This window comes from Rhincodon typus, chromosome 22 (assembly GCF_021869965.1).
Source record: "Rhincodon typus isolate 14 chromosome 22, sRhiTyp1.1, whole genome shotgun sequence".
Lineage (NCBI taxonomy): Eukaryota > Metazoa > Chordata > Chondrichthyes > Orectolobiformes > Rhincodontidae > Rhincodon > Rhincodon typus.
In genome coordinates this window covers 15,619,179-15,635,633 of record NC_063353.1, presented here as the reverse complement: position 1 = coordinate 15,635,633, position 16,455 = coordinate 15,619,179, and positions in this window count along the sequence as shown.

Below are 16,455 nucleotides of genomic sequence, written 5' to 3'. Positions count from 1 at the left end.
TGAGCATGAATGGAATTGAATTGACTTTATTGTCACGTACTCAAATGAAATACAGTGAAAAGTTACACATCACCACTTGCAGCGCCATCTTAGGTACAAAGGTACCTGGGTACAATCCTTAGTTACAGAATAGAGAAATGAGGAGAAAAGAAGTTACATTACAGCTGTACGCAGTATAAACAAGAAGCAAACTTAAAAAGACAAAAATCATAGTCTCTCTCCAAAGTCTCTCCGCAGCAGACTAACACCACATGGTCTGACTGCTTGTTGCTGCCATGTACTGCACTGGGCTACTACTACCATGCTCTGTATTCGGCCACTGTTTACCAGTACCCCTGCTCTGGGCTGCTGGGCAAAATCACTTCAATTATAAACTGGGAAGTAAGCAACCTACAGGGCTTTTTGTGTAAAATTAAGAATTAGAAAAGGATGTCAAAATGTTGCAGGAGTTGAGCTTTGGGCTCTTGAAAATATGCTAATTGATAGCTTAGATTCTGTGATTAGGCAAGCATGCAGCAAAAAAGCAGAGAGATTTTAGAGGGGGTGGGGTTTAATTAATTATACTTTGAGATAACACGTCAAAAAGATAGCTCATTTCTCGAGTGTATCTGGCATGGTTTTGTATAATAACAATGTACTGCATTTAGTATTGAGCAACGAACCAGCTTTAGTTCATAGTCTAAAGACATGTGAACATTTACTAAATATTGTTCATAATGTGATCGAGTTCAACCTAATGATTAAATGAGAGAAACATGAAATAGCTACAACAATTCTAAATCAGTGTAAGCCTAACTTAAATGCAATGAGACAAAGACTGTCTGCATTAATTGTTAAATCTGTTAATGGATAAATGACAGATCAGGTAGAAATTCTCAAAGAAAATTCAGTGTGATCCAGGAATCAGTTTATAATCCATGAGCCACAGTCCTTCTGTCAAAGAGGTTAACCATTGGCAGCTTCAGAAGTGGGTGACAAATTAAAGCTAAAAGAAATCTCATGCGGAAATACCAAAATTTGTACAGATCCAAGTAAATGAGAAAGATACAAAAAACGGCAAATGGTGACAAACCGTATCATAAGAATGAGAAAAGAGATTATAAATAGAAACACGCAACTGAAATCAAAATCAACAGAAGAAAAACTTCTAAAATTGTATCAGGAATAAATAGGTGGCCAGAAGTAACAGGAGCCTTTTAAAAACTGACAAAAACAAAATTCAAGATACACAGTCAATTTGCATAAGTATTTACCGTAGCAAAGGTCAGCATTCTGAAGGAGGTTTTCATTGAATTTTTATCTGTGCACAGTATCTGCAAGCTGTTGTTGGCTTTTGTCACCAATCCTTAATTTTTTCTGGGAAGGTGGTGGTGAGCTGCTTTCTTGAAATAGTGCAGTCCTTCATTTGTAGATGCGCCAATAGGGCTGTAAAGAAGGGAATTATATGTGAATCAAGGATAAAGACACAAGAATTTTAAGATAAACAACATAATATTATTGGAGAAATGAAGAAATTAAAAGGGCTAGTTAATGACAGGTTATAGAATCGGAATTTGCAACCCACAATCTCAAAAGACATTAGTGAGAATGTTGCAAATGCCCTATCTATATTCTCTCGGGTGGGTCAGAACTCCTGATTCAGGAGCTATTCCTTCACGTTAGAAAGTATAAATGTCACTTGATACTTTAGAAAGGAGAAAGAGAAAGAAATAGGGAATTATAGATGGGTGGTCCAACTGCTGTCGTTGTGAAATTACTGGAGACCTACCTGGATCGGGCAAGTATACCACTTGAAAACATCTAGCTGACCTGAGAATGCCAGTGTGGAATTGTAAATGTTGTAATGCAGGCCTGAAGAAACTCAGATATTTCAAAAGTTTACTAAAGTAGTGTTCACGGCAATGTCAACAATTTTGTTAATATGGGCTTCCAGAAAGTATTTGATTATGTCTCTCATAAGAGGCAGTTGTTGATGTTACAGCTCGTTGAATTGAAGGGGTGGTAATTGACTGTGCTAGGCTTGTCCTACTTCGCATGTTCAGGACTTAGCTGGGTAATGTTCTACATTGCCAGATAGATGCCAGTGTTGTAACTGCACAGGAACAGCTGAGCAAAGGGAGCGGCAGGTTCTGGAGTACAAGTCTTCAGTACTATTGCCCATAATCTTTACAGTATCCAGTGCCTCCAGGCATTTCTTGATATCATGTGGAGCGAATGGAATTGGCTGAAGACTGCTATCCATGATGCCCTAGAACCCTGGAGGAGGCCGAGATGGATTATCCACTCGGCACTTCTGGCTGAAGATTGCTGCGAATGCTTCAGCCTTATCTTTTGCACTGATGTGTTGGGCTCCTCCATCATTGAGGATGGGGATATTTGTAGAGTCTCCTCCTTCAGTGAGTCTTTTAATTGCCCATCACCATTCACAACTGGATGTGACATAATTCCAGAGCTTAGATCTGATCCTTCAGTGTAGGATCACTTAGCTCTGTATATTACTTGCTGCTTATGCTGTTTGTTTTGCAAGTAGTCCTGATTTGTCGCTTCACCAAGTTGACACTTCAGTATTAAGTATACTTGGTTATGCTCCTGGCATGCCCTCTTGCACATTCCATTACATTAGGGTTGATCTCCTAGCTTGATGGCGCTGTTTGAGAAAGGGATATTCGAGGCCATGAGTTTGCAGACTGTGCTGGAATACAATTCTGTGTCTGTTGATGGGCCACAGTGCCTCATGGATGCCCAGTCTTGAGTTGCTGGATCTGTTCGATGTCTGTCCCATTTAGCACGGTGATAGTGCCACACAACATGATGAAGGGCATTCTCAATATGAAGTCCTTTGTCTCCACAAGGACTATGCAGTACTCTCTCTTACCGATACTGTCGTGAACAGGTGTATATGCAGCCAACGCATTAGTAGTGCAGTGTTTAAGGATACAGCTCACCATCAAGGGATGGGCAATAAATGTTGGTCCAGCCAGTAACCACCCACATCCTATGAATGAATAAAAACACTGTGTTTATTATTCGACATACCTCAGTGGAGGGATTCTTGCACTCAGCAGAGGCAGAAGTTGCTCACCCACTCCACCCACCCAAGCGTTTCCAATCTCTGCATTTCCTACTCACTCATTTGGGGCACCTTACCACCTTTTGTGCACCTCTACCAAGATTAACAGTGGTGACAGCCACCTTGGTCTCAGTCAATCCCTCCCTTTGTCTTATTGTAGAAATCAGTCCACAAATAGAGCTGAAAGGGCAAGCACAAGTTTTGGGGTGGGTGACATTCATCTCCTCACCTGGTGAAAGGAGAACATGCTTGAGTTTGCAGGAAAGAACTGTTAGGGAGGGGGAATAGCCAAACCCCTCTGATAATTAAACCAAAACACAAGCCCCAATCTACTATGATGGCAGTAGAGGGTCCCCTCTAATAATTGCCACCGAAACACTTCATAATCGATTAAAAGAGTGGCTAAAAGAAAGAAAATCCCCGACCTCCACTTTACAAGTAACAGGAAACAATTTATTTGTTTATTTAACCTAACAATGAACAAATTAACAGAATTGCTAACAAATTTCCCCCTTAGACTACTAATTACTTCCTAGCTAGTCTAATTCTGTTGGAACACTATTCAAATAAATAGATGTCCTACTTAATAAACCCAATTAATAAGAGAACAATGTATTATAACTTAATCTCTCCAAATTTGAACAGACTGCCTTCTGGAATATTCTGTCGTCTCCACTCACTTCATAAATGCCTTTCTTCACTAATTCTGCTGTCAGGGATGTTTTATTTCTTTATTTTGTTTCCATAACCTATGACTGTGGGATCTTGTCACCACACAGTCCGGAAAAATTCCAGGGTATTTTTCTTTCAGTTCCTTGGTTTTCCTTTGGTTTCTTCACTACAAGGTGTGTCACTCCCACTGTTGTTCCTGCTAGGTCATTCCCAAGGACAAACTGCATTCTTGGAATTGACATTCTTTCAATTATTCCCACTTTCACTCCCCCAGTCTTGCCTGGACTTTCCAACCTGATCTTACACAGGTTAACGCTAAGTCTCTGCCCATCTATTCCACAGATTACCACTTTCTTGGATAACATTTCAGAAGGAGTGCAAATACTTTCATCTCTTACTATTAGATACTGATCAGCTCCCATATCTCTGAATATTGTAACTTCTCTATCTTCTCCCCCTATTCTTCCTGAGTAAACTTTACCCACAGAGGTATAGTCTTTGTAGAGATCGGGCACTGTTTCACTATTCAGCCCGTAACTAGGCTCCTGCAGCTCCTTGATTCCTTTTGGGATTTCCTTCACTACTCCAACTAATCCCATTGGGTTTCTTTTTTTTCACCTGTGGTAAACTGTTCCCAATGTATCTACTTTTTGTTTTTCATTGAAAGATCTCCCTTTTTCCCCATTTCTATCCCTCACGGAATGAAATTGCTGTTACAAGATAAGTTTTGATTTATGCAGTAATGTATATTCATCTGCCTTCTCTGCAGCTCTTCTTACTTTGGTAACTTTCTGTTCCTCAATATGAGTTCTTATCATCTCTGGAAGTGAGATTTTTAAATTCCTCCAGCAGAATGATCTCTCTAAGATCATCATAGGTCTTTTCTCTTTTTAATTCTCTCACCCATCTATCGAAGTTATTAAGTTTAATTCTTTCAAACTCGACATAACTCTGACCGAGTTCCTTCTTTATGTTTCTGAACCATTGTCTGTAAGCTTCTGGTACCAATTCATAGGCATGCATAATAGCCTGTTTAACATCTTCATAATTTCCTGACACCTCATCTGACAGCGCTGCAAACACCTCACTAGCCCTATGTATCAACTTGGTCTGAAGTAACATTATGTACAGAGTCTCTGGTCAACCCATTTGCCTAGCTAGTTTCTCAAAAGAAATGAAAAAGGCTTCTACATCTTTTTCTTCGAAATTTGGTAATGTTTGGACATATTTGTATATATCCCTACTGGGCTGTTGGCTACTATGAGTTTGCTCATCCTCACTTCTTGTACTTTTCCTTCTGTCATTTGAAATCTTTTTGCTTCAAGTTTCAACTTTATCTTTGCCAACTTTAACATTCTTTCCCTTTCTTCTCTCTCTTTTTCTCTTTTTCCTTCTCTTCTCACTCTTTCTTTTTGCTCAGCCAAGAATCTTCTCTCCCTTTCTTTATCTTCTAACATGGTTCTTCTTTCCACTTCTTTCTCTTCTAACTCCAGTTCTCTCATTTGCAAGTTAATTTTTTCTCTATCTCCACGGCACTTGCCTGTTTCTCTAATACATCTAAGTGCTTGAACAACTCCATTACAATTTCAGCTTCCCTTTTATCCCTCATTAAACTCAAATTTAACCTGTTTGCTAATTCTACAAGTATATCCTTTTTCTGTTATGCTAAACTTTCTTGGCAAATTTGGCAAGCATCTTCAAACCTCAGAACCTCTTTAGCAATGTTAAGAGCTATTTCCCTCACTTTTAATTTAACCAACCACAAGTAACCAAAATTAAACAAATTTTTCTCACCTAAGTTTATTTAAAGATCTAGGACACTAATCCACAAGTCTGCTCAAATCTGTCCAAATCAGTTCAGATCCATTACAATCATGTACACGAACTGTACAGATCCCAGACTCGAAAAGTACAGACCTGTCCAGATCCCTGACAAGCCCCCAATTTTTGTTACGGAAGGGGAATAGCTGAACCTCTCTGATAATTAAACTAAGACACAAGCCCAAACCTGTTACGTTGGGAGTAGGGGTTCCCCTCTAATATTTACCTTGAAACACCCAGAAAAGCTTGTCTTTCCCCTCATAATCATTAAAAGAGTGGTTAAAAGAAAGAAAATCCCTGATCTCCACTTTACAAGTAACAGGAAACAATTTGTTTATTTAACCCAACAATGAACAAATTAACAGAATTACTAAAAAGCCAACAATTCCCCCTTAGCTTACTAACTACTTCCTATCTGGTCTAAATTCTACAGGAACACTGTTCACATAAACACAAGTCCTACTTAATAAACCTGATTAATAAGAGAATAATGAATTATAACTTAATCTCTCCAAGTTCGCGCAGACTGTCTTCTGGAATATTCTGTTGTCTCCACTCTCTTCACAAATGCCTCTCTTCCAGTAATTCTGCTGTCAGGATGTTTTATCTCTATAATTTCTTCAATGAGGACTTTGAGCTAAAATACCATGGTACTTTTGATTAATTAGATGGGTTTTCTCTGAGAGTTGCATGGAGCTAACTCTGGCCAATGGTGGACGGCTCTCCCTGATTTTCCAAATGTCCTGAAATTACATACCCCTAATGATATAATCAAATTCTTATAATACAATTGGTTTCAGGTTGTCAGCACCATCAGATTTAAATTTAATTGGCTTTCTGTATCGAGATGCTTGGTTTAAATTAATTGGCCAAATTCAAACTTGTATTCAAAATAACAAAAAAAATTTTAACTAACAGCCAATGGATTCCTGTTGTAGTTTTAGAATTGTCTGTACAATTTTCCAGCTGCTTACAGACACATTCTCGGGGTAAAAACTCCAAGGACAGACAAAGCAGAAATCTCTTAAAGGAACCACACATTTTAGCTTCCTGCTTTCATTTCACAATTACTCTACACAACATGGTAACAGAAGCATGCCTACTCATGTGGGGACATTGAGACCTCCACATCCTGACAACCAAGTCAGATTCAAGAGTTAGTAGGGATAGGCAATAAACGTTGGCACAGCCAACTCCACCCACATCCCATGCACTGTTTGTCCATTACCATGGTGGACAAATTCTTAATATGCTGAATCCTCCACTCCTGTTGTTCAATTCATTCCCTCTCTTGTCTTATACAGGAACTAACAACACCCAGCTTCTGGCCACAAGAGAGAAGCCCTCAGTGCATCAGATCATTTTCCACCTTGGAGGAAGTAACCTTAGATCCCTTAGAGGATAGCCTTGTAAGACTGCCTCCTGCATCTTCCACCAGCATTGTGGGGAACACATCACTGCCATGTCTCTGCAGCTGGCCGAGGAAGAAATGTCATTTTTCTGAAGAAGGGTCTAGGCCCGAAACGTCAGCTTTCCTGCTCCTCTGATGCTGCTTGGCCTGCTGTATTCATCCAGCTCTACACCTTGTTATTTCATGTTACTGGCACCAGCAAGCACCTGCTCAGCCCCAGGCATGAGAGGACTCATGGTGTTGGTTACTAATAACTTTGTGAAAATGTACAGAGGCAGGAGCAGACAGGTTTGTTGAAGACACTCAGCAAACTAGATCAACGGTTGGAAGAGTCCAGCAGCATAATGCACCGTTCAGCTTCTGATATGTTTGTGTCTGGCTTTCTTTGTGGATGAGTTGGTGGCTGCCATGGAGACCATGGTCCAGAAGAATATCAGTGGCTTACAGAGATGTGTACAGGTGATTTTATCTTTAGGAAGACGTCTCAAGCTACAGTAGCTGTGCTTCCTTCACAACGTCCAATGTCAGAATAACGTTAAAGGTGTGCTACTCTTTTCCTACCATCTATCAGAACATAAAAGATGATGTTGCTAAGTATGGGAGCATCAGATATTATGAAGTCTTCAAAAGGTTGTTAATTTTTGTGCAACGATAGAAAAATTAAAGAAAGAACGCACAAAGAGAAAGCATTTGCTTTTAGGGCTGCTTGCTTTTGGAGCAAGAGTTTATCGTCAATGAATGATGCCTTCAGGCAGCTCACATGTATTGGAAGCGGCTGTCAATTTAAGTCCTGTCTGGCCTGTTGTGCTTGATGCTGCGGCACTCTATCATGCTGGAGGTGATGTCCCTCCTTCTCGAAATCCGCATCTCCCTCCTCAAAAGACTGCTGCTGCTTTTCCAGCGCTTCACTATCCAGAATATCTGGTCTTTGCCTGATCCAGTTACACAGAGCACAGTCATTATGTAACACATTCATTCTGGAGTACACCACAACACAATTCCTGGGTGATTCAAGCATCAGAACCTCATCTTCAAGAGTCCTATTATCTCTTCCCTGATGGATCCAGTGGACAAACGTGTTGCATAGTGTCCACACTCATCTTCAGACAGTGGTTTGCCCAATGGAGACATCATCCATGGTCTCCTTGTAAAGCATCCAGCCCTTGAAATGAATGAGGAACATAAGCGTTATTGAGGACAGAGGCAGCATAGCAGCTTACAGGGAACCTGGAGCAATATATAATCACACATAACCTGGATTTTGATCGAATGAAACCCTTTCCATTGGAGGTCCACTGAAGGGTCTCGTATCACCACTAATGGACCTGCCCTACAGATAAAACAGACAAAATTATTCTGTCCATTCTGGTGTATTGATAGCATTTTATTAATGTTCAGAGTACAATTTAGGTTCAGGTTAAAATGGAAGACTTTTCGGATTTTGCTTGAGAGAATGAGTTTCAGGCTCTTCCTGTTATTCTAGGTTTACCCTTCTGTAAACCTGCACACTCTATTCTGAATTACAGTCCCTGTTAATCCATCACTTTCCCACTCAATCATTTTATTTAACTATTAATATCTGTAATAATTCCTCCTGAACTCTGGGCCTACTGCATAGCCATGTCCAACATTGTTACCAACTGACTGCCCCCAGCCCCATCAAAGTAGGATGTTGTAACCTCTGAAGCGCCCCCTTCCAAAATATCCCATGCCTTCTCATGCTGTATCAGCATCAATCCTTATACTTCCTCCAAGCCCACACTTGACTTCCCAACATTCCCTAACACAGCACCACCCCCAGATGACCTTGGTGACATTCACTACCCAAACCCCTAGGACTGACCATGGCCCATCCCCCTAGAGCAACTTGGAAGTCCAACCCTGAGTGAGGATGGCACACAGACCTGTGATTGATATTTGTCGACCTTTAATGTCTAACTAATCATCCCAGGACTGGTTGGACTCACCACCAGGACTGTTGTGGCCCAATACCTGGATTGTAATGACACTGAACCCTGAGTGCACTAAATGGTTCACTGACTATGAACAACCTGTTACTATGCTGTGTGAGCCTATGATCGTCCCTAGTAACCTCCTGGACTGAGACTTGACAATGCCCTTGCCTGATTGAGCTGAATGACCCTGACTGATCATAGTCCCCCTTAACTGGGCTGACTACACCCCTTAGATTTTTAGACATGGCCACTTGTGCTTGCCATGGAAGCTGTTAGTACATTCTGTAAGTGTGACATTGATGAAGCAACATATCTACCTGTCTGATAGTTCAGTACTAGCAACTATGACAAGCTGCCTGGGTTTATGCTTACTTTGAAAGGAAGCTCAGGATAGAACTACTGTGAACCTGTAAGCTCTGAATAAAGTGACAATGTACAGAAAGGCAAGGCAGAGATGCTGGACTCATCCAAGTAAGTACAAGGAGACAAAGTGCAAAGAAAACAAGCGAGGGGCCCTGTGATAAACCCTATTATTCTGAGGCACGCCAGTCCTTGAATGCAAAGGGACCTGACAGAGGCAATGCAACGTAAGGTGTTAATGAAATGTAAACTGCAGTATTGTAGTGCTAAACTATATTGTAATTAGTCCAGTATATGCATTTGGTGTTGAAGCTGTTGCTTTCATAATGTTAGCTTTCAGGGATGGAGGATGCAGGCGATCTCTGCCAATGGACTGTGCTCTGACATACTGCGGAATGCTGGCCAAAATAAAGGCTTGTAGAAAACGTCAGCAAGCTACAGCCACCAGATAATACTTAGACTTTCAAATTGGGATTTGGTGCCATTTGGTTTCTCTTCGCTGCTTTGGAGAATAAACGTGAGGAAAGATCAGTTAAATATTGATATGTTAGGACCCTCATTCTTTACCAGTGATATTCCAATGAGGCCATTGAAACTCTAAAGGGGAAAACACGTCTTTCTTTTCTTGTCAGCAAAAACCTCAATTTTCCATTCTTGGTGTATTTTGCCAGATTTCTCACTGTTAACCATATCATTCATATGCTGGGGAAATGCCCCACAGTGAATCAGCAAAAGTGCACTGTACTGTATTTCCAAGAAGCAAATAGAATTCATTGATTTTGGACTAAAAAGGAGAGAGCAGGGTTCATTCTAAAAGTTGGGTAACTAGAAACAATGAGAGTTAAAAAAAGCATTGGGGTTGAAGTACACAGATCATTAATTACTCTTTCATTTATTTGTTCATGGGATGTGGGCATCACATTAAGGCCTATCCCTTAATACCCTTGAGAATATGGTGATGACCACCTTCTTGAATACCAACAGTATATAGAATGCAATGGTAAGGTCACATATCAGTCATGATGTTGTGGAATGTTGGAACAGGCTCGAGGGGCCAATTGACATTCTCCTGTTCTCATTTTCCTACATTCACTTGCTGGGTATCAACCATTGATGCAAAACCATATCATCTAAGAGTAGTTGTTCCAGCAGGATTATTGAATTAGCTGAAAACGTCAAATGAAATTCTTCTATTCACAGTTGTAGCAAAATCATGAGCCATCTGGGCTCTGGGTTGTCAGTTCTGAAGTAATTGCCATAATCAAAGTCAATAAGTGTAACTGATATTGTGCTGGTATAAAATAGATGATGGCAAATTTGCAACTCATTTTATAGCTCCAATTTTTATTTTCATTGATTTAAAACCAGCAGCTGATTCTAGTGATAACAAAGTGTAGAGCTGGATGAACACAGCAGGCCAAGCAGCATCAGAGGAGCAGGAAGGCTGACGTTTCGGGCGTAGACCCTTCTTCAGATTCTAGTAACCCACTTTACATAATTACGCAAAGTCAAAATTAGCTATGTACTAGTTATTTAAACTCTTGGAATTAACTTCTGCCAAACTGACTTTGTCATGCATTATTAGAACTATATATACTAAAGTATGAAGAGCATTACAAAATTATATGCTGATACTTAATTACATATTTGGTTTTCAATTGCCCAATGCAGTTTATTTTGTTTGTCAACGCCTCAATTTTAAAAAGATCATCCTGGTTTCTGTAGAAACATAGAAACGGAAAATCAACAGCAATGTAAACCTACTTTCTAAGTCTGTTTATATAAGACTCTAGGTTTCCACATATGTAATGCATTTCCAAATATATTTGTAAATGCAATGAAGGTTTCTGCCTCTACCAGATTTTCAGGCAATGAGTTCTAGACTTCTTTGAGTGAAACAATTATCTTTGATATCTTTCCAATCCTTATTCCAATTATTGTATATTACTGCTCCCTGAGTAGTGACTTCTCTATGAAAGCAACTAAATTGTTTCTTTTTCATTTTATCCAGGTCATTCATACTTTTTGATTTCTCAATACATTGTTTTCTCGAGGAAAATATCTTATGCCATTCAACTTTTCTCAGAGTTAAATTTTTCTCTTCCTGGGAACATCATTTTAAATGTCAATTTTGACCGCATTCTTTCTGTGATAGGTTGATCAGAATTATACACAGTATCCAAATTGTTATCAAAGAATTTTTAAAAGTTATGGACAGGGACAAAACTTGTCAACAGGTTCAAGTTCAAAAATGGGGCAAGGTAAATTTTGATGGAATTAGACAGGAGCTTGCAGAGGTTGATTGGAATAGTTTATTTGCAGGCAAAGGGACCTCAAGCAAGTGGGAGGCCATTAAAAGTGTGATAGCTAGAGTTCAAGGTTTATATGTTCCTTTGAGGGTGAAGGGCAAAGTTGGCAGGAGTAGGGAACCCTGGATGACAAGAAGCTTTGACCAGAAAAAGGAAGGAGGCATGGCTCAGGTACAGGCAGGTGGGATCAAGGGAATCCCTGGAGGTATATAGGGGATACAGGAGTTTACTGAAGAAGGAAATCAGGAGGGCAAAAAGTGGGCATGTGATAGCTTTGGCTGAGAAGATTAGGGTGAATCCAAAGAGATTCTTTAAGTATGTTAAAGGAAAAAGAATAACTAGAGAGAAAATAAGACCCCTCCACGACCAAAGTGGACATGTATGTGAGGAACTGCAGGAGATGGGTAAGGTCTTCAATGAATATTTCTCCTCTGTGTTTACTATGGAGAAAGACATGAAGACTTCGGAACTTGGGGAAGTTAGTGGCGATATCTTGGGGACAGTCCATATCATGGTACAGGAAGTATTGGAAGTATGCAGAATATATGAAAGTGGATAAATCTCCTGGTCCTGACCATATATATCCAAGAACCCTGAAAGAGGCTAGAGGAGAAATTGCAGGGGCCCTGGCTGATATATCTGCATCATTGTTAGCCACGGGTGAGGTCCCAGAAGACTGGAGGGTAGTGAATGTTGTGCCTTTACTCAAGAAGGGCTGCAAAGAAAAGCCTGGGAATTATAGACAAATAAGCCTAACATCTATGGTAGGTAAGTGACTGTGGTAGGTAAGTTACTTGAAAAGATTCTGAGGGGTAAAATATACATGCATTTGAAAAGACAGGTAGGAAGTAGTCAGCATGGCTATGTGTAAAGAAGATCATGCCTCACAAATTTATTGGAGTTCTTTTATTAAGTGACCAGGAAGCTTAATGATGGTAGGGTGGTAGACATGGTCTATATTGATTTCAGTAAGGCCTTTGATAAGGTTCCACATAGTAGACTGCTCTCGAAGGTTAGATTGCATGGAATCGAGGGTGAGCTGGCAAATTGAATACATAATTGGCTTGACAGGAGGAAGCAGGGAGGAATAGTTGAAGGACATTAATGAACCAGATGGATTTTTCCTGACAATCAGCGCTGGATTCATGGTCATCATTAGACTCTTAATTCCAGATATTATTGAATTCAAATTTGACCATCTGCTGTGGCGGGATTCAAACCCCAGAACATTATCTGGGTCTCTGGGTTAACAGTCCAGTGACAATGCCACTGGGCCAAAATTGCCTCCCCTTTCCAGCAGCTTCACAGGATTTAGCGCAGGCAGCGCTGGTGGTACTGCTCCAGTGCCTGGAGGTGTCTGCTGTAGACAGTCCACATCTCAGAGCCATATAAGAGGGTGGGAACAACCACAGCTCTGTAAACCATGATCTTGGTGTCGCATCTGATGTTGTTGTTCGCTAACACCCTTTTCCTAAGGTGGCTGAAGGCTGCATTGGCACACAGGAGGCAATGCTGGCCCTCTTTAATAGCTGCTTTGGCCAATAGAACAATTCCGAGTTATTGGAAGTGGTCAATGTTCTCTAAGGCCTCCTTGTGGACTTTGATGATCGGGGGTTTGCTCCACAATGGCAGACCACGTTGATGAAGGACCTTGGTCTTGCGGATGTTCAAGGTGAGACCCACGCTCTCATATGCCTCTGAAAAGGTGCTGATGGGTCTGGAGTATGTCCTCGGAAATTGCACATACACAGGCATCATCTGTGTGCTGCAGCTCAGTGACACTGTTTGGGGTGACTTTGGGTTTGGCTTGAAGGTGGCAGAGGTTGAATAATTTCCCACAGTTTCTATAAGTTGGCTCCACTCCAGCGGGGAGCTTCTTGGTGGTGAGATGAAGCATTGCAGCGAGGTAGATTGAGAACAGTGTTGGGGCAATGATGCAGCCCTGCTTGACAACGGACTGAATGGGGAATGGGTTGGTGGTGGAGTCATTTTTCATTACCACGGCTTCCATGTCATCAGGGAGCAGGTGAAGGATGGTGATGAACTTCATTGACAACCAATGTGGAGAAGAACACTCCATAATGCTTCCTGATTGACGATGTCAAAGGCCTTAGTAAGGTCAAAGAAGGCCATGTACAGGGGTAGGTTCTTTTCTCTGCATTTCTCCTAAAACTGTCGCACAGTGTAAGTCATGCCCCTTGTGCCCTTCTGTGGCCGAAAGCCACACTGTGACTCCGGGAGACAACTGAGGAGGACATTGGTGATGACTTTTTCAACGGTCGACAGCAGGGAGCTTCCCTTGTAGTTACCACAGTTGGACTTGTTCCCTTTTTTGAAAATACTCACGACTGTGACATCTTAGAGCTCTCCTAGGATGTCCTCCTCCTTCTAGATAAGGAAGACAAGAGCATGTTGGTATCCAACTGGCCACTCACCCTCAAATCTTATGGTCTTTTACTTTTCTGACCAGTTGGCCATAATGGATCGTATCAAGCATGTCACTGAAATCCATGTAGAACACATCAAGCACTCTACCATCATTGATGCTCCTTATTACTTCCTCGAGCAATTCAATAAAGGGAGTGACACCAAAACTTCCCCTAACAAGTCCTTGCTGATATTCCTTAACTAATCTGCAACTTTCTGAATGATGATTTACATTGTTCCGTAGAATTGTTTGCAATCATTTCCTCATTATTGCTGTTAGGCTAACTGGCCTGTAGTTATTCACTTTATGTCTTCCTGTCAGCTGACATTGAGTTGCTAGCACTTATAACTCATGAGATTGTGGATTCAAACTCACTGCATGACTTAAGCACAATTGTCAAGGCTGATACTACAGTGCAGTGACCGAGATGTATTACTCTCTTAGGGATGCTGTCATGGTAATGAGACGTTAAACCCAGGATCCATTTGTTTCCTGCAGTGGATATAGAACATCTCATGGCATTATCTTAAAGAAGAGCTATGGCACTGTCTCTGAGGTCCTGATCAATGTATCTTTCTCAATTAACCTCACAGAAACAGATTAGCTAGTCATTGTGGAATTTTGCTTTGGAAACACAGAATTAGGAACAGGAGTTGGCCATTCAGCCTTTTGAGCCTGTTCCGCCATTCAATATGATCATGGCTGATAATTCAACTCAATACCCTGTTCCCACTTTCACCCAGTACCCTTTGATCTATTTGGCCCTAAGAACTATATCTAACTATTTTGAAAATTATTCAATGTTTTGGCCTCAACTGCTTTCTGTGGCAGGGAATTCCATAGGTTCACAACTCTCTGGATGAACAAACTTCTCCTCATCTCAGTTGTAAATGACTTACCTTGTATCCTTAGACTGTGATCCCTGGCTCTGAATTCCTCAACCATCAGGAACATCCTTTCTGCGTTTACTGTGTCTAGTCCTAACAAATCTATCTGCCTTCATACATCGGATCTGCAATTCCAGGAACCAGTCTGGTAAACTTTCATTGCACTCACTCTATAGCAAAAACATCTTTTCTCAGACGAGGAGAGCAAAAACTGCACACAGTACTCCAGGTGTGGTCTCACCAAAACCTGCAGCAAGACATCCTGTACTCAAATCCTCTCCATTAAGGCTACATATCATTCGCTTTCTTCACCGCCTGCTGTACCAGCATGCTTGCTTTCTTTGACTGGTGTATGAGGACACCCAGCTCTCGCTGCATCTCCCCATTTCCCAATCAATTGCCATTCAGGTAATAATCCTCCATCCTGTTTCTGCTAACAAAGTAGGTAAGATTTCATTGCCATGCATTTGCGCACTCATTCAGCTTATCCAAATCACACTGAAACATCTCTGTATCCTCCTCACAGTTCACCTTCTCCCTCACTTTGTGTTGGCTGCAAAGTAGGAGATATTACATTTAGTTCCTTCATCTAAATCATTAATATCTATTGCAAACATCAGGGCTCAAGCATTGATCCCTGAGTTAGCCCACAGGTCACTGTCTGCCACTCAGAAAATGTATTCCTACTCTTAGTTTCCTATCTGCTAGCCAGTTCTCTCTGCATGTCAGTATTCTACCCCAATCCCGTGAGTTTAATTTTACACACTAATCACTTGCCAACATCTTCTGAAAGTCCAAGTAAAGCACATATGTTTGTTTCCCTGATCAACTCTACTAGTTCGATCAATGAAAAGTTCCCCTTTTGTAAAACCATGCTGACTGTCTGATCCTGTAACCATTTTCCAAGTGCTGTGCTACTAAATCTTTAAAAGTAGACAAAAGCAATTTCCCCACTACTGATGTCAGACTAACTGATTTATCATTCTCTGATTTTAAATAGTGAAGTTGCATTAGCTACCTTCCCATCTGTAGGAATAGTTCCAGAGTCTACAGAATCTTGGAAGGTGACTGCCAATGCATCCACTATTTCGAGGGCCACCTCTTTAAATATACTGAGATGTAGTTCATTGGACCCTGGGGATTTATCAATCTTTAATCACATCAATTTCCTCAACACCATTTCCCTGCTAATATTGGTTTCCTCCAATCCCTGTTTCTCACTAGACCATGTATTTCCCAATATTTTTGGGACATTAATTGTGTCCTCTTTTGTGAAGACAGAGCCAAAATATATCTATTATATATATTATAAATATATTTAATTGGCCTGCCACTTCTTTGTTCCCCATCATAATTTTCCTTCATTCTGAGTGCACGGCATCTACATTTGTTTTCACTGATCTTTTACTCTTCACATACCTATAGAAACTTATACAATCAGTTTGCATGTTCACTGCAAGCATACTCTTGTACTCTATTTATTTCTCTTTGTCCTCCTATGCTGAAACCTAAGTACTCCAAATCCTTAGGTCCACTATAGAT